This window comes from Sorex araneus, chromosome X (genome assembly GCF_027595985.1).
Source record: "Sorex araneus isolate mSorAra2 chromosome X, mSorAra2.pri, whole genome shotgun sequence".
In the NCBI taxonomy this organism is placed as follows: domain Eukaryota; kingdom Metazoa; phylum Chordata; class Mammalia; order Eulipotyphla; family Soricidae; genus Sorex; species Sorex araneus.
This window is the reverse complement of record NC_073313.1, coordinates 346784159-346808566: the sequence shown is the minus strand read 5'-3', so window position 1 is coordinate 346808566 and position 24408 is coordinate 346784159. Positions and strand designations below refer to the sequence as shown.

The 24408-nt window shown below is 49.3% G+C and overlaps 1 protein-coding gene across 7 annotated transcripts in view; it reads right to left on the bottom strand.

The window, feature by feature from the left end:
- The window catches only part of LPIN1 (lipin 1), a 158187-nt gene that overhangs the window by 79385 nt on the left and 54394 nt on the right, over window positions 1–24408 (bottom strand). Inside the window, exon 1 of one of the 7 annotated variants that reach the window (XM_055121002.1) lies at window positions 3107–3221. The exons of the other annotated variants lie outside the window; for them this stretch is intronic. The gene's annotated coding sequence lies outside the window, so the exon portion shown is untranslated. Of the gene's footprint in view, window positions 1–3106; window positions 3222–24408 lie in introns of those variants that run through there. 7 annotated transcript variants of the gene reach the window in all.

The following is a 24408-nucleotide window of genomic DNA, read 5'->3' as shown; positions in this document are numbered from 1 at the left end:
ATGTGAACAGGGGGCCTGTCCCCTCCTGAAACCCCACCCTCTGCCGACTGCACTGTGTCCGTGTGTCTGTGTCTGTGTGTCTGTGCCTGAGACTGAGGGGGACCTCCTCGGGCCCAGGCACAGAGGAAAGGAATCGTGCAAACAGGCCAGAGACACGGGTGGCCCCGTGTCCTGAGGGACTCACCCTTTCTAGGTGTGCCTCAAAATGTGCCCAGAGGCAGACCCCTGAGGGCACCCTTCCTGGCCCAAGCTGCCTGCAGCAGACCCCCCGCCCCGTGTCCCTCAGTGCCGCTCCACCACATCAAATGCCCTCACTCAGGTGCTTTTTTTTTCTTTCTTTCTTTCTTTTCTTTTTCTTTTTTTTTTTTTGCTTTTTGGGTCAACCCATCCTCATGGGTTACTCCTGGCTCTGCACTTAGGAATCACTCCTGGCAGTGCTCAGGGCACCATATGGGATGCTGGGAATCGAACCCGGGTTGGCCGCGTGCAAGGCAAACACCCTCCCCGCTGTGCTACCGCTCCAGTCCCACACAGGTGCTTTTTAAGACCTTGAAGGGCAGCAGAGGATCTGGGATACTGAGTCACAGTGGACGCAGGGTGGCAGGCAGGGCAGGAGGACCCGCAGGGACAGGGGGCCAGGAAGAGCCCACCCTACTAAGAGCCCACCAAACAGTTCTATAGACCTGTACTCCCCCTCTTAAGACCATCACTACAAGGAATCACTGACCCCCCACTCTCGGGGGTGCTTGTGAGTCTCAGTTCACCTTTAATCTGGTAAATGGGCACGATCATTGCTTCCTCCACACAGGGAGAAACTAAGGCTCCAAGAACATGTCTGTGGCCCAAGGTAGCCAGTGGGAGGGGGCCAGTATACCTAGGAAGCCTCCCTGCTCAGCCCTCACCCCCTGGCCTCCTTCTTCTCTTTTCTTTCTCCTCCCTTCGCTTCCCTCTGGCCCAGGGCCCAGCTGCCCAGCTGCTCAGCCCAAGAGCCAAGGGCCCACAGCTTTCCTCATGGCCCGGCCAGGCCCGCCACCACCTCACCCTACAGATTGGCCATCCAAGGAACCCCCAAACCCCTAAAATGAAGACACGCCCAGTCCCTCACCCGAATCCCCAAGAAGACTCAGCAGGTTGCCGGCGCCCCCCATGCCCCACGCCCCCGCCAGCCCTGTCTTGAGTGCGACTTTTGGAGAGATCTGAAACAGTGAACATGTGACATGCCTGCACAGGCCCCACTGCACGCCAGGGCAGAGCCAAGACAGGAAACCCAGGGGCCCGAGTGAGCCGGGCAGACCCACGCACAAACAGGAGTCAGACCTCCAAACACACGCCCAGGCACAGACGCAAAACACAGCCCACATGGCCAACACGGGTGGGAAGGGGAGACTGTGTTTATTCCTCAAGAAGAACCAAAGTACGGGACCTTTCCCTGAGACCCTGCCCTACCCCCAATGGAGGGGTGGGGTGGGAGGCGGGAAACTCTTACAAAGCTCCTTTTTCTTCAATACGTACTATCCTGCAGGAACCCCGTGCTAAAAACTCTCGGACTGAAAACTACCAATTTGTTTGGCTCAACTTCCCTTTTTTTCCAAATTCGCCAACTATCAAACATATCCACTCGTGAGTTTATGCAAACACCTGAACTGTAACTGTGCATATAAAGTTAGAATTTCAGTTTACAACACACAGTGGCTGACTGGGAAAGTTTTTGTTATGTTTGGGGGCCACACCCCACAGTGTGCTCTGGGCTGACTTCTGGCTCTGTGCTCAGGGATCACTCCTGGCCGAGCTAGGGGGTCATATAGGGTGGACACACACACACACACACACACACACACACACACACACACATACACTCCTGGCCGAGCTAGGGGGTCATATAGGGTGGACACACAGACACACACACACACACACACTCCTGGCAGAGCTAGGGGGTCATATAGGGTGGAGACACACACACACACACACACACACACACACACACACTCCTGGCCGAGCTAGGGGATCATATAGGGTGGGGACACACACAGAGACACACACACACACTCCTGGCGGAGCTAGGGAGTCATATAGGGTGGGGACACACACACACACACACACACACACACAGAGTAGAGTACAAGGCAAGCACACTACCCGCTGGGCTGCAGCTCCAGGCCCTCGACTTTTCTTCTGGGTAAACAAAAACAGGGTGGCCATCTGCTTCCTCCTGCCACTCACTGCCTCCCAGCCAAGACCCACCAGAGACTCGCACTCCGACTCCATGCACTCGAGTTCCCAAAGTAGAACTTTTTCTTGCTTTTTTTTTTTTGCTTGTTTAGCTAGTTTTGGTCTGTAGACCATAGCTGGTGGTGCTAGGGATTTGCCCTGGACTCTGGGCTCCCTCCTGGCGGTGCTGCGGGGACCATATGGGGCGCCCAGGACCCAGCCCGGGCCAGGGCCATCCTGCCCGCTGTACTATCTCTCCCGCCGGCTTTTCCTCCCGCAGGCCCCTGGCCCCGCGCCATGTGAAATTATTTGCAGGGGCGTGCGGCTGGACTCGGAAGGCCTCGCGCCCACCGGACAGCACACGGAGGTGTGGGGGTCTGTAACCTGAGAACCGCGGGGCTGGGCCGGAGCTCCGGGCAGCTGTGTGACCTTGGGCACGTAGGTCACCCCCCGCCCCCACCCCAGTCTCGGTTTCCTCGGGTGCAAAGAGGCCGCCCGCCCGCCCACCCACGCACCCATGCACCCAGCCCCCTGCCCCAGACAAGCCCGGGCCAAGGCAGTCACACACTAGTCCCGCTGCACTCGCGCGTCCCGCAGCCCCCCGTTCCCGCGGCCGCCCCGCACCCCAGCCCCGAGTCCCAGACGGAGCTCAAGGTCAGCTCGGAAGAGGGAAGGCCCAGGGGATGCTCGCGAGGCGGCGCGGGGCCCCCCAGGGCCTGCGACTCCAGCTCCCTGGCGATGGGCGCGGGGACAGGGCCGCGGAGACCCAGTCAGTCGGCCCAGATCTCCCGCCCGAGCCCAGCGCGCGCCTCGCCCCTCTCCCCCCGCCGCACCCCGCCGAGGCGGCTAAGGCAGAGGCTGGCGAGCTGCAGGCGGCCGCGCCGCGACAGCTACTCACCGAGCGGAGCCGCGCGCGTGGACGCCTTTGTATGCAAACAGCCGGCCGGCCGCAAGCGGCTGTCAGCGCGGCACCGCGCCGCCTCGGGGGGCGGGGCGCGGCCCCGGGGGCGGGGCGGGACCCTGAGGGGCGGGGCCGAGCTCGCAGAGGGGCGGGGCGAGTCGCGAGGGGCGGCCGAGACGCGAGGGACGAGGCCGAGCGCGCCAAGAAAGGCGGGGCTGCTAGTCGCGAGGGGGCGGGGCTAGATGCGAGGGGCGGGGCTAGGTCGGCAAGAGAGGCGGGGCGAGTCTCGGGGGGCGGGGCGAGCCGCAAGAGCCAGGGCGAGCGGGTGGTCTAGAGGACCTGGGGAGACTAAACAAGTCCCATGATTTTTTTGCTTTCAGAGAAGCCCGCCGGCGGAGCTCCCAGGCAGGAGAATCAGGGGGCTGCCTTCTCTTCCTGCGCTTACCTAACCTTTCCAGAAGTGCGGGTCTGGAGGCCACGTTCCTAGGCTTCCTTTAAGTTATATAGTGTATATGATATATGTATTCAGCAATTCCGTAGATTCGCTGAATACGTACCGATGCTGCACGCAAAGGCAGCAACCGGCTGCCTGATAAAAACATTCCAAATTCCCCAGGAGCTTCCCCTACCCCGGCTCGCTCTTCAGAGCAGTGGGGCCTGTAGTGTCCTTTAGCCTCTGGATCTTGGCCATCTTTCACCTTACAAACTGCTGAGCTTGCACCCTACTGGGCGGTACACTGCCCTGGTGTCCTAGGTGGTAATGACCCGCACTGCCTCTGGAACTAACTTAGCTTTTCCAGGGCACTGGATGGTCGAGGGTTGAAAAAAATTCTAGAAAAACACTTTACAGCAACCATGTCAGAGGAGACCATGATCTACCTGAGATTCTCAGTGACAAACTCTTGAAAGGATAGGGATGGTGATTTTCAGAGGAGCCCAGAGGGTTCTAGAAACCACATAAACTCTGAGGAGCTGTGGTGGAGCTGGAGGGCTGCCGTCTTGTACTCCCACGCCCGGACGTTAGAGCTGGAATCCCGTTATCTAATTTACATGTTTCGGATCTCACTTCTCGGCCGTGTGGAAAGTGAACTGTATTGTAGGGAGGCAGGAGACCAGAGGAGAAGAGGGTTCAGACTAATGAGAAGGATGAGGGGGTCCATGAGAAGTGCAAGGAATTCCTATGGATTTTTATTTTTTAATTGTTATTGTTGTTGTTTTGTGGGGTGGGAAAAGAGGAAGGGCCGGGTGAAATCCGAGGACTTGCTTCAGGGTTGGAGTAGGGGTGGTGTGTGGTGAGAGGAAGAAGATGAACCCCACTCCCTACTCTCAATTTCCTCTGGAATTTGAACACTCAGGGCAGGCTGCGCCCTCTGCTAAGACACAGAAAGAGGAGAAACCCCAATGGGCTTGGTGGGAAACTCGGGAAAGAGTCAGGACCACACTAAGTCTGAGCTGCTTCTCCATCACCCTGAAGGAGACACAGAGAAGGACCTGGTACCGGAATACCTCTCGCACCAATGTGGGGTCACCTGGAGCAACACTCAGGTGAGACATCTCCTGTCTTACTGGCCTCCTGTGGATGTGTTAGCTGGTCGTGGGGTAACACCCATCTCTACAGCCTCTATCCCCAAGAAAGCAGGCGACCTCCCACCGCCCACCCAGGCTAGCACTTTCAAGATGGGGGCTAGACAGGGGAGTCATGGTTTCTAGGTGGGGCCCTCCTGAAGCAAGGCACAGAACAAAGCATGCTTGTGTGCCCCTGGATCTCTCCTCCCCCTGCCAGTCTATCCTTGGGGTCAAGAAGCAAGTTCTAGAAAGACTTTCCAGAAGGCAAGTCCTAGTGTCGGCCACTGGGCAAAGCTTTTGAACATGATGAATTTTGAGTTATGACAACTGAGAGGTGCAGAAACAGAAGATCCAGTCCAAAAGCACTTGTTCCATAAGGCCTAACTCTGGGGGATGGGATGAGGGCAGGTGGGATGGGGGCGGGGCTGGCGCCCACCTTAAGTTGTCACCAATGAGCAAGGTCTGACTATGTCCAGCTTACCTTCCACTCCAGAATGACCCCCAGGGAAGGCGGTTCCCTTATCACTCTGTGTCACTGGCTAGTCAGATCCAGACTAGCAGAGGGTAGGGGAACTGGCATGGGGTAGGGGGCAGTGCCACATATACAAGAAAAAGAAACCCCTCCCTAAGTGACATTTCATTATAAGCCCTGGTGTTTCTGCCCTGAGCGCCACTCTACCACCCTAGGGGAGCCCTTGTGGTGTCTGCAACTAAACGGTGGTTCCGCCAGATCTGTTGACAGACCCAGCCACCCCTTTCAGCCCGGGGCCAGGAATCCTGAGGGCACAGGTGCTCTTAGATGGGAGGCTGAGGTGGGGTACAAGGTGTCCTAGACAAAGCCACACAAGCATCCATACGAGACTCAGATGTAGAGCCTAGAAAACGGGGGCAGGTGCCAGCACCAAGATCCAGTGTGAGAATAAAGGTACCCAGTAACATTCGAGGTTGGCACAGCGGCAGACTGAGAGAGGCGGTTTCCAGAAGGTTCTCTTCAGTATTGAGTAGTGCTGACCCAGCTCTGATCCAGAATGTGGCTAACCCAGCTCTAGGTCCCCTTCTAGATAGGGACCCCAGAAAGCCCACAGCTCAGAGAGCCAGGGGTGTGCAGAAGGCGAGAACCATCACAGCTCTTCACTGCGGGAACTTTCTCTCCTGCTCAAGCCAGAAGCCTCTCCCTTGCTGCTACTGACAATAATCTTGATTTTCTAGGCATTCTGGCATTTTTCAGGTAAGTCTTAAGATACAACTAAACACAGATGATGCCTGACCCAGATACCTGGGACGGGAGGGGCGGGGTCAAAAGGAGCAAACTCTCTGCTTCATGGGAATACCCACAACTATCAGAGGAGGTTGGGGAGCCATGCACAGGTGTCCCCACCGCTCTGGGGTGTAACCTCAGCGGGTAGTGTAGTTAATTCCCCAGGAAGGAAGAACACCAAAGAAAGTACAGGGACTGCTCAGATCACCTGGCACCCAGGACTGGACTCCCAAGAAGAGACGCATCTGCTTTCATGGCTAGGGGTCCTGTGGACTTGCTCAGCATCTTGAGAATCACGTGCAAACCAGGGGACCATCCAGTATCACCTGGTCCCTAGGAGGGAAGGAACAGAGACCCTGGAAATGAACCAGCCTGGACGGGTTCCTGGGACCATGCAGGCGGGTTGACCAAACAAAGAACAGTCTCCTGGGGACAGAGACAGGTCAGGAGGGGAGGAGGGGAACTCAGGAGGAAGCTGTGTCTGGAACCAAAGTCCGTGGGGCCCACCCCAAATTAGGGTGAGGGTCCTAGTTCATAGTGTTGTGATAAAAAAAAATTGTATTCTGAATTTTGATTGCTACGTGACTGATTATAGCTTGTGCTTTTAGGGAGATAATTTTGCTTGTGGTTGGAAAGTTTTAAAGCATGCTCACCCCTTATCTGCACTCAGAAGTTCACTTCCTCATCCTAAGTGAACTTCTTTTAAGCTAACAGAACGCTGATGTAGGAACTCCCTGTAGCCATCCTGATAAGATACCATCATGTGTGCATGTCCCTGCAAATGCCCAATTATAAAGGTTTAGGGCCAAGGCCTCCGAGTGTCAGGAAGATATAGAGGAGAGGCTGACAGTTGATCACAGCTAAGGATCTTGGTGGTCATGCCAGTTCACCCTAACATATATTCTCTAGCTGCATGGTCCCACACGCACTGTCAAGTGGCAAAGCCAGAACTGGTTCAGGGCAGCACACCCAGAAGCTCCCAGGGGCAGCCCCCACAAAGATGCTCTCCCACCTTCACTCACTCCTGTCCTGCACAGGGCCTGCACAGGGCTCCCTGGGGAGCAGACCAGACTTAGCAGCCAATTGCTCAGGCACATGTGTGTTGTCCCAGCTCCCTGGGCAACACTGCTCATGACGGAGGGACAGTGTGCACTCACTGCGGGTGCCCAGCTGCCCAGCCCCCAGGGAGAGGAAAGGCAGCTGAAACCCGTGGCTTGAACAGGCTGCCTGGGCTTGTCCAGACCAGGCATGCAAGAGCAAAGGCCACGAGAGGGAACAGTAAGTACAGAGCAGCCAAGTGTGCCCAGGGTCATAGGAAGGCGTGGGGGATGGGGGAGAAACACAGCCTGGTCCAGGCCTCCCCAGAGTGGCTCTGAGCCTTTAACCCATGGTCCCTGGGACCAAGAGACACAGACACATCCTTTCTCCTCTGACCGAATGGGAAAATCAGACTAGACAGGAGGGCAGCAGAGAGGCAGGCACTGAGAGAGAACAAGGATCTCACCATGACCAGGGACCTGGAGGAGGAGAGAATTCTGTCACTCAGAAGTGGTGTTCACTGTGTGCCGTTACACTGGGCTCAAGTCCCCAAGGAATGGGCAACACCCAGTGGCCTGGAGCCTAACTAAACACACATGGGGGAGTCCAACACCTCCGCCCACACAGTCACAAGTTTTCATGCTAAAAAGGGAACTATCCAGGGATATTAAAGATTTAGGGGGGAATAGAGAGTACAGGAGAAAAGTACATTGCTCTGCATGCAGCCGACCCAGGTTCCATCCCCAGCACTCTAGCCAGTCCCTGAGTTTCTCCGTGATCCCTCACACAGGGCCAAGAGTAAGCCCTACGCAGCACTGGTATGGCCCCCAAACCAAAAAATAATACCGAGTTTAGAGGCACAAAATCCCTAGGTGTTTGTACTTTAACAAACAGGAAAACTGACCAATAGCAAAAGAAATCATAGCTGGGGTCTGAGTGATGGTACAGAGGCTAGGGCACTCGATTTGCACTTGGCCAACCAGGTCCAATCCCCAGCATCCCATGTGGTCCCCCAAGACCACCAGAGTGACCCGAGCACATAGGCAGGAGTAAGCCCTGAGCACTACAGGGTGTGTTCTCCCAAGAACAAACAAACAAAAAAATCATAGTGGGGGTCAGAGGCATAGTACAAGAGTTAAGGCACTCGCTTAACTCCAGTTACACTGCTTATGGCATACACGTGGAGGTACTGCATATGGTCCCTTGAGCACTTCAGGGAGCACCCCCTGAGCACAGAGCCAGGAGTAGCCCCAAGAGCATAAAGCTAGGTATAGCCCAACACCCCCGTGTCAAAAAATTGTACGAAAAAATAGCTAATCAGTAAACCACTTATCCACTCAACACAAATACTCTCCAATGTGCAAGCGGCTTCTCCCCATGTCAACAACTGAGAAACTGAGACCCAGATTGGTGAATGAAGTCACATAGCCATGCAGACACAAAACTCAGCCCCTGCTGGGGCCTTGTCCCAGACACAGGGCTTGAGAGAGGGTTACATCTGCACCCTCCTGGGGGAGAAACGTCCCACACATTTCCTCCAGGCTGTGTTCTAGAAGACGGCTGGGCTCTCCACCTGCTTTTCTTCCTCAGGGAGGTCAGGCCGGTGTCCTGGCATGTCAAACACTGCTTGAGCCCATGGAGGGACGTGCTTGGTCCAACTTGACACCTGATGTTCTCAGCATCCCCTGCTCTTGAACATCTCTCCCCATCAGGGAGAAATACTATTTAATGAAAGTCTCTGGATTTGTCATCTTGAAGTAGTTGAGCTTATTCCAGAATGTTCTCCCATTGACGATAGGACTCTGGCCTAAGCAACCAAAGTCTGGGGCTCGTGTCGGACCTGAGTTCAGGTCCCGCTCCTGTTCTTCTTCTCTGTGGTCATGGGGGACTAGTCCTCTCCACATCTCAGCAGGTTTGGGGGCCATGTTGGGATCCAGACAGACAGACAGCCAAGAAATGCCAACATGACTTTATCAGCTCCAGCTGCTCCCTCCATGCCACTTCAGCGGGAGCCCAGCATGTGGCTGACCAAGCACAGGGAAACACTTTCAGAGACAGATCCCCACCATTCCCTCTGGTGGCAGCTCCCACACGGGGTTCATACTTGCAGGCACCTTAGCAGGTGACAAGTCCAGCACATGGCCACGCCTGCAGGGCGCTCACAGGCTTTTGAGGTGCTCCTGAATCAGACCACGGACACAGCAGTCAGCCAGGGACATGCAGTGTCATTCAGAAAACCTTCTCCCCGGTGCCCGTCAAAGGTAAACATGCTGGGGGTTAAGGCAGTGCAGATAGAGAAGGGAACACCAAGTAGAAGATGTTGGAAGGACCCATTCAGGTTGGAAGATTCGAGCTGAAAGTAGACTATAGACAGAGCATGAAGACCACTCCATACCTCTATTGCAAACTACAACACCCAAAAAGAGCAAGAACAGAAGGGAATGCCCTGCCGCAGAGGCAGGGTGGGGCGGTGGGCGATGGCGTGGGGGTGGTGAGAGGGATACTGAGATCATTGGTGGATGTGAATGGGCACTGGTGGAGGGATGGGTAAATGATCGCTGTATGAGTGAAATGCAAACACATAAGTTCATAAATTTATAACTGTACATCACAGTGATTCTCTGATAAATTTTTTAAAGAAAATGTGAAAGCTGGATGGCATGTCGCAGTGGAACTCCACACGCTTCTTCCTTTCAATTCCTCCCCTAGACTGATGGTGAGAAGTTATCAGTTTGCCAGTTCTTGGGCACTAGTCCCATTCTTTGGGATGGCACATGTGTCAATCAAAATAAGCATCAGGCAGGGGAGGGATGCTATAGAGAAAGGGTGGCAGAAGTGAAACAACCTAGGGAAGTTTGGACAGAGACTACTGAGATTTCTAACATTATAGCCCCTGGCAACACCCCTTTGGTATATATTAAATAAACTTAGCCAAGAAAGAAACTTATTTGGAGGAGCAGAGTGATAGTACTGGGGTTAAGGAGCTGTCCTTGCATGTGGCTGACCCTGGTTCTATTCCCAGCATCACACAATTTTGAAGCATCACTGGGTAAAACCTAGGAGGCCCCAGAGCACGACCAGGATGGCCCAAGTCATCTCCATCCTCCTGAACAGCGCCACAGCCCTGTGGTCCTTGAATTGAACAACACCACTCACCTAACTGGCCAGAAGTGTCCAGGTGAGACCTCCTGGCTCCCTGAAGTGCCTTCTTAGAAGACCTCCCTCCAAAGAAAGAAAATATATTTGAAATTCCTTTTAGGTTTCGATTGAGAAATGCATCTACCATGAACTGAATTTTAACTTCCTGCCCAACCCCCAATCATATATTGAAGTTCTAATACCAATATGACGGTATTTGGAGATGGGGAGGTGACTGGACTTGGATGAGTCTGTAATGGAGAAGCCTTTCTATGGGAATTTTGCCATCTAAGAGTGTATATGTGTGTGTGTGTTTGTGTTCCTTACCCCACACCACCACCATCACCACCACTGTCCACTCTCATGTAAGAACAAATCATAAAGGCAATCATATACAAATGAGGAAGATAGCCCTCATTCGAACCCAACCTGTGTACCCTGACCTCACACTTCCAGCCTCCAGAACTTTGAGAAATAAATTTCAAGGAAGTCCCCAGTCTGTGGTATTGCCAAAGCATCCCAAAGTGATCTGGAAAGAGGTTTGTTTCTTAAGGGATATCCAGGATGTTTTTAGACCCACAAGATCAGCCACCGGCACCACCAAAGATATTCACACACTCATGTCCCAGTGCTGGGCTCTCCAACAGGCCCTGAAAATCTGGACCACAAAGCTAAGCAGAGTTACCATTTAGCCTCTAGATTCAGGAAGCTAAAAACAATGTTCAGAATAAAATCTGATTCCTGTAAAGAAGATGCTAAGGACTAAGAATGCTCTTACAGTCTATGATTCTGGGCCAGACCAGACTCATTGTTACTATTGGATTTTTCCAGCTGATAGATTTTTTTGTACCCAGATAAAATAAAATTGGGGCTGGGAATATAGTACAGTGGGTAAAGTGCTTGCCTTGTAATGGGTTTGATCTCTCGGCATCCCATATGGTCCCTGAAGCCATCCAGAAGTGATTTTTTAGTACAAAGCCAAGAATATAAGCCCTAACCACCAACAGGTAGGGCCCCCAAAAGATAACAACAGAATGCTAAGATAAAATCAGACTAGTGACCTTTTTCTTTTCCAACTCTAAAGAAACAACTGGGAAAGTATAAAATAACTGAAATTGCCTTGAAATTATAATATCTGGTACATATCAGGATTTAAAGGCTATTTGCCTACAGCCCATCACACGTGGAGCTTCTTTCATTGTTAATTTAGAGCCTGGAGTTGGATGGAAAAGTCGCCCTATACACCAAGGGTTTCAAGTTATCAATCCCTAGAGGAAAACATATTTCCACCTATTTCTGACACTTTAAATCAATGTTGTCCACAATAGCTTGTCTCGTTAAAGTCACCCTGGGAACAGATAAATCTCCCAATGCCACAGTCTGGGGGTGAGAGCCATGTGCCCTGACTTACAGTGGGGTTATGCTTGGTAGACCCACCCTTCCTAGGCAGGAAATATTGTGAGTCAACAGGACACATAACCTACTGAATATCCTAGCTGAGTCTAAGTTACCTTGAACATGCTCAAAACACTTTACATAGAGAATGACAACACAACTCATAGCTTATTTTATAATAAAGGGATGAATATCTCATGTAACTTATTGAATATGGTAATGAAGAAGGAAGACAGTCCCTGGAGTGCAATCCCGTGGCTGACTGGGAGCTGTCAAGGGCCGCCACTGCCTGGGGCAGAGAGAGGACGGTCCTGGGGAAAGATGGAAAAGAAGTGGGAGGAGGGAGAAAATACTATCATATATCCATAGCTCAGATAGTACCATCAAAATTCAGAGTAAACCTGCTGCCCGCCCAGATGAGACCCCAAGCAGCCACCCATAAATAGTTCCTCCACTCCTGAACGGCCATGATCCCAGAGGCACACAAAACAATCTCGGAACATAGCAGCTGCTGGCAGAAATGCTCCTGGACTGTGAACTAAGCTATGGCCCCATGCAGCCCCAGGAAGGAAAGGGTTTTTGTCCCTTGGCTTTTTCCCCTTTGCGGCAGCATGGTGACCGCCACCTTTCAGAGCCAATTGGACAGAGAGGTAGGAGCTTGCAGTGATGGGGGCGCAGGAAATCTTGCAATGAAGGGGGGGCGGAACCGGCCCTGCTCCCGTCCAAACGAGACCCCAAGAGGCCGCCCACGAATGGCTCCTCCACTCCTGAACGGCCATGATCCCAGAGGCACACAAACCAATCTCCGAACGCAGTGGCTGCTGTCAGAAATACCTCTGGACTTAATTACTAAAATACCAGAGTCCCAAAACCACATGGCTGCTGTTGCAGCCGTGCAACATCATATGCTTATATCAGCAATAGAAAACAAAGTATCTAATGATGCCTTTTCAGCAGGTCTGATTGTTGGGGGAAAATTCCAAATAATAATAGTGGGTTTTCTGTCAAAAATCGAATGTGATCAAAGTAAAGAGAGAGTAAAGTGAAAATAATCTGCCAACAGGCAGGATGGGGAGTGGGAGGGGGGTATACTGGGGTTCTTGGTGGAACATGCACTGGTGAAGGGATGGGTGTTTGATCATTGTATGACTGAGACTTAAACTTGAAAGCTTTGTAACTGTTCTCACGATGATTCAATTAAAAAAATTCAAAGTAAAGTCTCTAGTGAATGTAAATCATTTTCACTCCAACATAAAATTGAGAAATTTCAGGTTGCACCATTATTATAAGCCAGGGTCCATTATGTTGTAAAACTTTCACAGGACTGCAATTCACAATCACATTTAAGAACTAATTGTTTTAAGAGTTCACTTCTCAGGGGCCTGAGCCATAGTAGAATGGGTAGGGCGCTTGTCTTGCACTCGACTCTCATGAGTGCAGTTAGGAGTAACCCGCTCGAACATGACCAGGCGTGGCCCAAAATCAATCCCCACTCCCCCAGAAAGTTTCTCTTCATCCTCTACCCTAGCTGCCATTCTCTCTCACAAAGTCCACCCTCAGCACCCCCATAGCAAAAAGGATCAGCGGATAATTCATCTCTCCTAAATGTAGCTATACGAGTCAATAAAGTGTGTGTGTGCATGCATGCATGTGTGTGTGTATGAGAGAGATAATATATTGTCTGTGTATGAGAGAGAGAGATAATATGATAATATATTGGAAGGAGTCAGGGATTCTTCAAAAATGACTCTTGAATAATGGCAGTCCTCACCCACTCACTCCCTCCCTCTCTCTCTGTCTGTAGCTGACCTGCCCCTGTCTCCCTCCCAGCCTGCCTCCTGCGAGGTTCTCCTACATCAGTCTGTCCTTACACAGCACATTAGGTCCCTCTCCGCACTCCACATGACCGTTCTCTTCATGTCCCCTAACTCGAACATTACAAGGAGACAAATCATAGACTGATCTCTGCCATCTTTCAGCCTCTCCCACGCTAATCTCAGCTAGGCACTCTCATCACCAGGCTTGGATCTCTGGGTCATCTGTCCATCCCTGGTCCACTCTTCGCCCTTCTGCATCCACCTCGCTGCCTTCATCCAATGTACCACCACGAAGTGCTAAACACTGGAGGGAGAGGAGGCCAGGAACCAGTCCTGGCACCTTTCTTCCAGAACTCTTAAGTCCATCAGATATGGAAAAATGAATGAGTGCTTATAAGGGAGCAAGGGGAATGGGTATTAACTGTAAAGGACCCTGGTGTGAGGTGCCCAAAAGAGAGCAATTACGAGCAAGGCTTTAGTTCGCATCACTTCTTGCTAACTTTGTGATTTAGGGAAAGAGACATAGCCCTCTTTCCTACTAACAAAGATGTTTCCTTTTCTATTAAACTTGGGAGAATTATTCACAGAATTATTTCACAGGGTTGTTATAGAGAAAAAAATTAATGATCAAAAGCACTTGCCTCCATATCTGGCACAATATACATGGTCTACCCTAGTGAGTGTAATAATAATGATGACAGGGGCTGGAGCAATAGCACAGCAGGTAGGGCGTTTGCCTTACACGAGGCCAACCCGGGTTCGATTCCCAGCATCCCATACGGTCCCCTGAGCACCACCAGGAGAGATTCCTGAGTGCAGAGCCAGGAGTAACCCCTGTGCATTGCCAGGTGTGACCCAAAAAGCAAAAAAAAAAAAAATTATTGAAATGTATGTTATTAAATACATATGGAAAAAATTACATCAAATTTTGTTGAAATGCATTAGACAGAAATGAGAAGGAAGGTAGAAATGCAGAAAAGCAGAGATGCAAACCTTCTAAAAAATAATGATGGCAATAATCATAGTGAAGCAGGTATGATGATGATTTACTATGAACACTTGGGAGCCTTACAATAAACAAGTCAGGTCTGGGTCTTCAGATGGGAATGAGTCTGACAGAGCAGTGGAGCAGGGGGTGACTCACTAAAGGTGGGGGGTAGCTGTCAGTTCATGGGGTCCACATGTGAGGCCACTAGTATGTTTGGAGGCAAATCACTTAGAAGACTGATTTTAGTTTCCTGAATTAAAGCACTAAATTCCTTTGTACTTAGGAGAGCTAAATTATGTTTTAACTCAAGCAGAATGCTAACATTGTTACTGAAATAAAATGGTACCCAAGTACACAGAGCATCTAGCATCAAAGATGAAGGCACAGCGTTGCCCATTCCTTGGCATAGAAGGGAATAATTTCTCAGTAACCTTCTGGTTCTCTTTAGAACCCTGTTCCTTTCTGTCTTGCAAAAGGAACTGTACCATATGGCTTCACTGCTCTTTCCTGATACTGAGAAGATATAGTTTAAGAAAATAGTTCCATCTTCCCAGGAGCCATAAGGAAAAAGATATGTCCCCTTCTCACTCCTTCTCTTAAGCAATTACTATAAGACATCTTTGAAAGTCCCTTTTCTTTCCCCCTTTGAAAACTTTTTAAAATCTAAGTAAGCCTCTAGACACCTAGACAAATCAGAAATGTTCCAAGACTTAAAAGCCAGTTCTTTAAACGGCTAATTCTAAGGAAGATGGTGCCAGCTCCCAGCCTCAATGGGACGGAGCAGCCCGGCTGCCACGGTGGCCCAGGCTAAGTCAGGAAAGTCTCCTGCCCTAGACTATGAACTTCGTTTCGCCCTTTCGATAAAGGCAGTTACACAAATAGCTGCCCCATTTCTATGCTAGAACATGGGACGGATGAGGTTTGCTAGGTCCTTCTCCTTGAGAGTGAGCAGTATTTCGCTTGAAAACCTACACAGAACAGGCCCACTAGCCAGGCTGGACGTCTCAGAAATCTCTCAGTCGACTTCCTGTGATGCATATCACACTCTGATGGAACTCTTATTCAACAGTTCAACTTTTCTCTTTCTCTTCTCCCTTTGTACAAAGGTTTTGTTAGGTTGAGAGAAGATTTTGGTTTTATTATCACACCCTCCAGCCTCTCCCCAACCAACTGACCCAAAGACTGAGGTCACCCTTCAGTTTAGTGAGTAGAGATGGAAAAACTTGTCATTTGGAACAGCTGATGTTAACAAAAGACAGAAATTCTGAAAGCCAGGTTCTACTCACAGATGGGGCCATGGTCTCTGACATCCCTATCCTGTGGGATCTTTCTCAAAGAGTCCTAGTTATTAGTTCAGTCCAGAGCATCTCTGGATGGGAAGCATCAAGTCTTCTGCTCCCTGACTTCTAACTCAGAAATAGTAGGATGACAAAGGTGGGCAACAAAACACAAACGGATGCCTGGTGCACATGAGCAATGGCATCATCAACAACTGTAGCACTGTAGCACTATCGTCCCGTTGTTCATCAATTTGATAGAGCAGGCACCAGTAACGTCTCCATTGTGAGGCTTGTTGTTACTGTTTTTGGCATATCAAATATGCCACAGCTAGCTTGCCAGGCTCTGCCGTGCAGGCGAGATACCCTCGGTAGCTTGCTGGGCTCTCCGAGAGGGACGAAGGAATCGAACCCGGTCAGCCGCATGCAAAGCAAACGCCCTACCCACTGTGCTATCACTCCGGCCCATCAGAAACAACAAGAGCAACAAAACCACAGCTACTCTTATGCCATACCAAAGTTATTGCACATATTATAAAATACAGTGGCCATTCCTTACTACTTAAAAGTTTGGGTTGTTGTTAGATGTGCCATCCAGTGACAAGAGGAGTGAGGAAGTCAGGACCTGAGATCCAAGCACACATACCTGCCTCCCCTGAGGTGTATCAGGACTCCAGAGAATGTCCCTTTCTCAGCCTACACTTGGAGTCGTAACAGCAGAAGGTAATAGAAGAGTGAGGAGGGAAAATAACATGCCGGAGACTCTCTCTGAGGAGCTGAGAGCTCCTGGCAGCTATTGCCATGACAACCAGCCTGCTCTTGCTAAAACATTGGTCATGGGACACTGGGAGTAACCACAGCCACAATTAGCCACCCACCCAGCCAGACTTCTGTCACCTGAAACCACTAAGCAAGACCTCCCAGAAGGAAAAGTGGAGTCTGGGGTGATAGGACAGTGGGTAAGGTGCTTGCCTTGTACACAGCTGATGTGGGTTCAATCCCCAGCATCAGATATGGTCCACCAAGCCTGCCAAGAGTAATCCCTGAGTACTGCCAGGTATGGCACCCCCAAAAGGAAATGTGGGTCCTTTTCTCTCAAGATAAAAAATGATGTCTGTGTCTCTATAGTTCTACAGAGATTGTAGGATAACATAAGGTTTGTCCTTTCAGCCTTGCCACAGAGAACTTAGGTTTACCTGGTTATACCCATCACAGTGCTCCTGAGTCACTCATTCCTTTGTTTATCTGTAAACTCTTCTCTGTACCCTCCTTCCCAACCAGATTCTGTTCGCTTGTAAGATCAGATTCTTCTAAGGACTCTGAACTTTTATTGTAAGTAAGTGTCTTTTGCATAGTTTACCTTCAAGCAATGTCCTTTCTGTATGGACAGGAAGATAGTTAATATTATGCTTTGTAACTTGGGAGTTGATTGACTCCAATAATATTTACTCCTGGGCATCTGCTTTCTTGACTCAGTTGCCCTTATTTCATAGCACCCCAAAAGCAGGGTCCCGAGGAGGGACGGAATGGACCCAGGGCAAGCTGTGAGCTACCCTGGCATCGAAATGGGCCAGGCCAAAGGGCCACAATACTCAACTATAAGTTGAGGGCATGATCATGGACAAATGCTGTCATGATCCAAAAGCAACGACGAGATTAGGACCCAGCTGGGGTTAGGAAGATTAACCTGGCCTGAGGACTGTGGTCTGGAATGTATATGAGATGTCCTCAAGAATAACCAAACTTTAAGTTTATGTCTCTTATTGTGCTCATACAGAATGACATTGCTAGAAATATTAGAAGTAGATTTACTACAACTATTTAAGTGAATTTCTAGCTGAGGAAAGAAGAAAGTGACACACCCTTGTTTGGATCCCACCCTTGAACAGATTTCCTAGTACTCTGGAGTAATCTCCTTAGATGAGATTTTGTCCTCAAGGAGTGGTCTTACCTGTCCCTGTTGATTTGTTAATGTTCTGACCCACCTTTGTGTTACCACCCTATGTGATTGCTATATAAACTAAGTCTGTAAGATCTGAGGGCGGAGAGACAGAAGCAGAGGGGAAAGGAGATTGGAATAAACTGTAACTGATACCGAGCAGCCTGGCACTCATTCCTTCCTTCGCCTGTCATCTCCATCAGCCTCCCCGGGGTGGGGGAAGCGGCATGAGACTACCGGCAGGAGAGATAGAGCCCCGCTGCTCTTTGTGACTACACACAAGATGTTCAGCTTTCAATTTAATAAATGGGTCAAATGAAGAGGCCAGAAAACATATGAGTTTCTAAGAGACAGAAACAATAGGCGCTAGGTCTGACGCGACATGGGAGGGGATGGATTTTTGGAATAGAGCATAATGGTATACATTACGAAAGGTCACATGAGAAAGCTGAGAATTGAAGAGAAGGAAACCACAAACAAGCAAGTGAAATGGCTAGAGACAAAAATTACAATAATAAAGATTCGTATTTTCAGTGGTTTCTGCAGTATATATACTCAACAGAGGACAAAACCCTGAAGCTAGATTACGCTCATCGAAAATTGAGCTCAGTTAAATTGTCACTGAAATACAAAGAGTGAAACAAAGAACAACATAATAGGGGCCAGAGCAAATAATGTAATTAAGTAGGGCACTTGCCTTGCATGCAAGTGCCAGGGTTCAATCCCCAGGGTTCAATCCTCTATATGGTCCCCTGAACCTGCCTTCAGTGCCAGAAGAAAGCTGAGCACTGGATGTGCAGGACCACCCCTCCCCCCAAAATAATAATAACAATGTAATAGACCATTGAGAGCTATGGGTCAGTATCAAATGCTCTAGCATATATAAAAGAATCTCAGAAGAGGAAGAATGCTGACATTAATAGGAAAGGAAGAGCTTGGTAAAATGGTGAAATTCCAATCCTGGCATATCAAAACTCATATTAAACATACCAATTGCAGGATGAGTTTCTCAGGTTGTATCTGAAACAGAAAGACGCAGCTATATAATGTCTACAAGAAACCCACCTTAAAGACAGACATGGAACTGCGCGAGTAGACACATTACTATGCGCGTTGAGCAAAACTCACAGTTTGGGTGCATCTAATCCACCGTGTGTCAATTTTAAAACATCACACATGATGTGGGGGTAAAGGTAGAATGTAGGAGGTAGCAGCTGGGCCTAAGAGTATTACAAATGGATCAGTAACCACATGGAAGGGGCTGGAGAGGAAAGCAAGTGGCCCAAGACTGCAAATTTAATAAATATGAAGTGGGGTTTGTCATTCTTTAAGAACATGGTGAGAAGGCAGGAAATTACGTGCAAGCTGAAGAGATTCCTCTTAAAGCGAAAACCAGTAACACACAGTAGAACTGCAACTCCAAGAGTCTCCTGGGAGGGATCCAGCGTCCCCACATTTCAGTCCCTGGCTCCATTCTTTAGTGAGTCTGAGCAGCCGGCCAGTGGGCAAGAAACAGCAGGAGCCCCTTTCTGCTCGGCCCTCCCTGCACACCCCTTTTTTTTTTCCTTTTTGGGTCACACCCGGCAATGCACAGGGATTACTCCTGGATCTGCGTTCAGGAATTACTCCTGGCAGTGCTCAGGGATGCTGGGAATTGAACCCAGGTCAGCCGCATGCAAGGCAAACGCCCTACCCGCTGTGTTATCACTCCAGCCCCACCTGCACACCCTTTACCTTAGCTGCTGCAGGGAAGCCTGCTCCTTCCCATGTTGGAAGCCATATTGACATCACCCCATTCAACTTTCATGGCTTCACTGATGATGTCCGGGCTCATGGCAGCTCTGGTCTCCAGCTGGAATTTCCTCCTTCTTCTAATGTTCTGATTCTCAGCAGGATAGGCCCCCACTTGTTGGCTGTTGTTGGTACAGGCATGGTTGGTGAGCCGCTTCTTACTCTCCTCCTGATCTTATCCCTCAGCCCGCATCCTCCCCGCCCATTTTTCTCTGGTCTCGACCAGCCTGTCTTCTGAGCCCTCTGCAAAGTCTCCAGGAAAAGCCCATTGTTGGGTGACAGGATTGTGATGACAGCACTGGGGTTATGAGGTCATCATGAGGGGTCAGGAGAGAGGAATATGGGGTGTGTTCAGAAATGGGTCTGATCCATACGGAGACCCACAGAAAGGCTGAAGGATAGTTTGATCAATTTTGTTCATCAAACCAGACTTTGCTTTGCAGGTTTCTGAGTTCACAACAAGCTGACCAGAAGGGACTTTTGGTGCTCAGAATGAAGTCCTTTAGAATAGCACAGCAGTGCTATACAAGTATCAAAAGTCTTTGCTTAGATCCTAAGAACTCAAACTCTTAACGGTCAAGGAAGACCCCGAGGGCCCTCTCTGCCAAGTCTTGAGAGAGATTCCTCAGTCTATAATAGAATTCACTTCCATATACAACTTCCTTAGATGTAATCAGAGTGTCAATATGAAATGTTTTATATCCAAGGAAAACGTGGATCTCAGAAGCATTCACCAACCATGGGTCTTCTCCTTTGGGAGAAAAACCCCAAACTTAAAGCCATCTGTCTTCCAGACATATAATGGGCATGGTAAGGATAAGGTTTTATCCTTACCATGCCCATTTCAGAATTGTGCTTTGAATCTGGGTGGACAAATCACGTTTGAAAGACATGTCCTCACAAAGATTCCTTCTTTCCTTTCTGGTTAAAGAGACCTTGAATAGTTTTGCAGTGACTGCAGAACTGTTAAAAGGGTGTCCTAATATTGAAAGGCCAGAGGTGGGTTCTATAACTGCCTGGATTTTGTACATGCCATATTGATTTGTCACTGGGCAACCAAACACCTCTCAGTAAATCATACACAAATCGAGCACATTCAGCTCTTCTAGATAACAGTACAGTCAGTATCAGTAGGACCTCCTTCTCCAGATTATGTCAACACTTTATCTTTCTTCCTTTTTTTTAATTTATTTTTATTTATTTTTTCACGTTTTGGGCTACACCCAGAAATGCTCAGGGATTACTTCTGGCTCTGCACTCAAGAATTGTTCCTAGCTTGGGTAACTGTTATAAGGTAACCGGGACTAAACCCTTGTTAGCTGTGTGCAAGGCAAAATAGCTTTACCCATTGTACTATCATTCTTGCCCCTCCTGTCAACACTTTCTTATTAAAATCTGAAAGCTAAAAAAATCCTCTTGCTTCTTTTTTTTTTGCTTTTTGGGTCACACCCAGCGATGCTCAGGGGTTACTCCTGGCTTTGAACTCAGGAATTACTCCTGGTGGTGCTTGGGGGACCATATGGGATGCCGGGGATTGAACCCGGGTCGGCCGCGTGCAAGGCAAACACCCTCCCCACTGTGCTATCGCTCCGGCCCCCCTCTTGCTTCTTGAATTACGATTTCCATCTTCAGAAGTGTCTAGTATTCTATTGAGAAGGGAAGGGATGTTTCTGGAGCCAGAGGTTCAACACACCATGAAATGAAGACTCCAGCTCATGTAACCCCTTGCCAGTCTCAGGGGAATGAGATCACAAAGTCTCATATTTCCAACCTCTGACTGCACATGTTTTTCTATTTGCCTGAGACAAAGGAAGAAGGATATCCTGGTCTTTACAGGTCTTTTGCAGGTATTTCCTGGTTTTTACCAGATCAGTGCCAGCAAAACTAACAAATCAGCAATCACTGGTGGCCATCATGTTTGAAAGGTTCAGGGTGCCCTGTTTGGAAAAGAGAGATCCAGCATGAAAGAGCAGACCAAACCTCGCTTTAAACAATTTGATCTACCAAAAACAAACAAACAAACAAACAAACAAAAACCCTGTGAGGGATGGGAAAGAGAGAAAGGGACATAATAGCAAAGGTTGACCTGAAAGGAAAGGATTCAAGTTGATCATAAAGTGCAAAGAATTTAAAGCATGGAAGCAGCGGTGCTTGCGATTGCTCTAAAGAGACGGAGAGATGAAGAAATCAAGCCTTTGCAGAGATGCCCTGGGTGAGAGCTGGGAAAGATTATGCTGTGGGCTCTGAACAGGAGTCAGATAAAGATTCCCAGCTGGCTCTGGATTCCCTGCCCTAACTCCATGGATCAGTTCTCTCCTTTCTGGCAGTTTGCAGAATGGACGGCTCTCTCTTTTGCAAAACCAGCGTGAGGATTTTGGGTAAAGCTTTAACCATCTGGTTGTGCTGGGTTCTCCCACTCCTATTGGATGGTGGACTCTTAGGGAAGCTACATGCTGGGTGTTTGCAAGCCAACAAGAGTCCCCGTGTCTTCCCCAACAGGGAAACGGACAGAGATGTCTGCAGAGACTCTGGGAGTGATTCCAAAAGAAACCGTTTGAGGACGCGTGAGACAAAACTCAGACCACAACATGAAAAGGGAGTAGAGACACCCCAAATTCCTACCATGAATTTGACTTGGTTTTCAGCTAAACCACCAAGTCTCACAGACCTTCTGGCATTTGGAGTGTCTTAACCTGGATGTGTCCAGGGAATTGGACCCCTGGTTTCTGGTCTGTACTGTCCCTTGGGAGCTGTGCATATGTCCACTCAAGACTCGAAAAACACAGCAGTGAACCCCTGAAGACACCAGCTCCCCAGAGATATCTCTGGACCAATACTAAGTCAATTCCACGAGGGCACCTCAGATGGAGCGGGTGTGCCCTCTCTGCCCGCTCCAGATGAAACCCTCATGGCCATGAGCTTCCAGAAGCAAAACCCAGGTATTTGGGTTCAAGGACTAAGACTCCAGGCCACATAGCGGTTGTGGAGACCGGCCGTCCCTGCCTGTCCCTCCCCACCACCCACTTGGAGTCCTGGGTGTCACACCCACGATCTGCCTCTGGGTGCCATCTCAGCGCATCAATGGCCTTGAACAGGAGACTCCCGAATGAATCTCAAAATGGATTAGCTCCCTACAAGAGATGTCTCTGGACCCCGACCATTTATAATTTTAGAATCCAGAAGCATGCTGCCACTTTCATGATCGTGCAGCCTCTCATGATATTCATAATAAGCAATAGAAAATACATTATCCAGCATCTGCCCCTGTCAGGCAGGCTTGAATGGTAGTGGGAAAATTTGAAATAAATAAATGGTGGTGGGAAGGAGTAATGGTGGTGGGATTGGTGTTGAAATATTGAATGTAATCAATTAATGTGAACAAACTTATGAAAATTAAAAAAATTTTTAAAGACATCAGCCTCCACATTGGAAGGAAACAAAGGCTCATGAGCATGGCTCCAACATTTCCATGCCTAGGAGGTGACTTCATGGGTACAGATGTCCTTGCAGAATTTCCCCGGTCCAGCCCCCTCAACACACATGCAGGTATGTATAGGTCAGTCTTGTTCTTGTGACAGCCTGGGCGTATCTAGCTTCTTCAGGGGACACTGAGATCCCTTCCAACTAAAGAAGTAATGTGGATTCACTTCAATTTTAAATCAAACGCCTTCTGCCCAGCTTGTTCCTGTCTCATCTCCTGTCCTCCAAGGCTGAGTCAAGGAAGGTTTGATCATTCTCTGACCTAAACAGAGGGAGTCTTGAGCAAAGCACAGTGCTGCTTGGGAGTCTTTTGAACTTTCAGTGATAGGAGGCTGGGGCAAGGGGGTGACAGATGCCCACACAATCCACCCACCCCTAACTCTAGCTAGGGTGAATTCTCATCCTTTACACCTGCTTCGTAATGCTGAATCTATCCTACCACCATCTCACCCTGACAGTGCTCAACCACTATCCAGGTGTCTCTAGAACACCCAGGGACAGAGGGACCAGTTAGAGAGCATGTGGACGAGGTTGCTGGCAGGCCCAAGTCTGCTTCCCTGGTACCCAAGAGCAACTGTGTGCCAGGTACCGGGATACATGGCTCCACTGTTTCTCTGCATGGTCTCAGCGCAATCATTTTCTTTATTTTTTTTCTTTCTCTTTATTTTATGTTTTGGTGGGGGTGAGGGTTGTTTTGTTTTTTGTTTTGTTTTTTTTTTTTGGGGGGGCCTTGGGGCCACACCTAGTGGTGCTCAGTGACTAGAGGAACCAGTGGCTGGCGATGGAAGCCTGGCCTCCTTCAGGCAAAGCATTCACCCAGCCTGTTGAGCTCTCCGTGGCCCTCACTTCCGTTTTTTGATGTTCACTCCCTCACCCCAACCCAGGTCCATGCCGTACCTTCCACCTGGGACTCCCCTTCCTCTTCACCTGGCTAACCGCATTTCATTTTCCAACTTTCATTCAGGCCTCTCCAAAACTTCCCCAACTCTGTCTGTCCTACCCGCTAGACATGCTGTTATTTGAAGTATTGAATAAATCACTGTCACTGTCACTGTCATCCCGTTGTTTATCGATTTGTTCGAGCGGGCACCAGTAACATCTCTCAATGTGAGACTTATTGTTACTATTTTTGGCATATCCAATACGCCACAGGTAGCTTGCCAGGCTCTGCGGTGCGGGCGAGATACTCTCAGTAGCTTGCCGGGCTCTCCGAGAGGGGTGGAGGAATCGAACATGGGTCGGCTGCATGAAAGGCAAATGCCTTACCATTGTGCTATCGCTCCAGCCTATTTATTCAAGATATTAATTATGGTTAAAATGTTCTTTTGAGGGCAATAACTAGAAAAATCTCTCTCTGGCATACAGACTCTGTGGAAGGAACAAAATTTAAGTATCAATCACAGGGCCTGTCTCGAGACAGTTTTAAATAAATGCTTAAATGCCATTTCTCATGGTTCATAATGTGTGGCTGCAAAAAAATACATATGTTCACCATCATAAGCTGTAATAAAAATATACTTGCCCTAATAAGAAGAAACTGCAACTTGGTACTCAAGTTGTCAGTACCCTTCTCAAGCATGAGTGAAGCAAAAGTAGGGCATCCTATAGAATC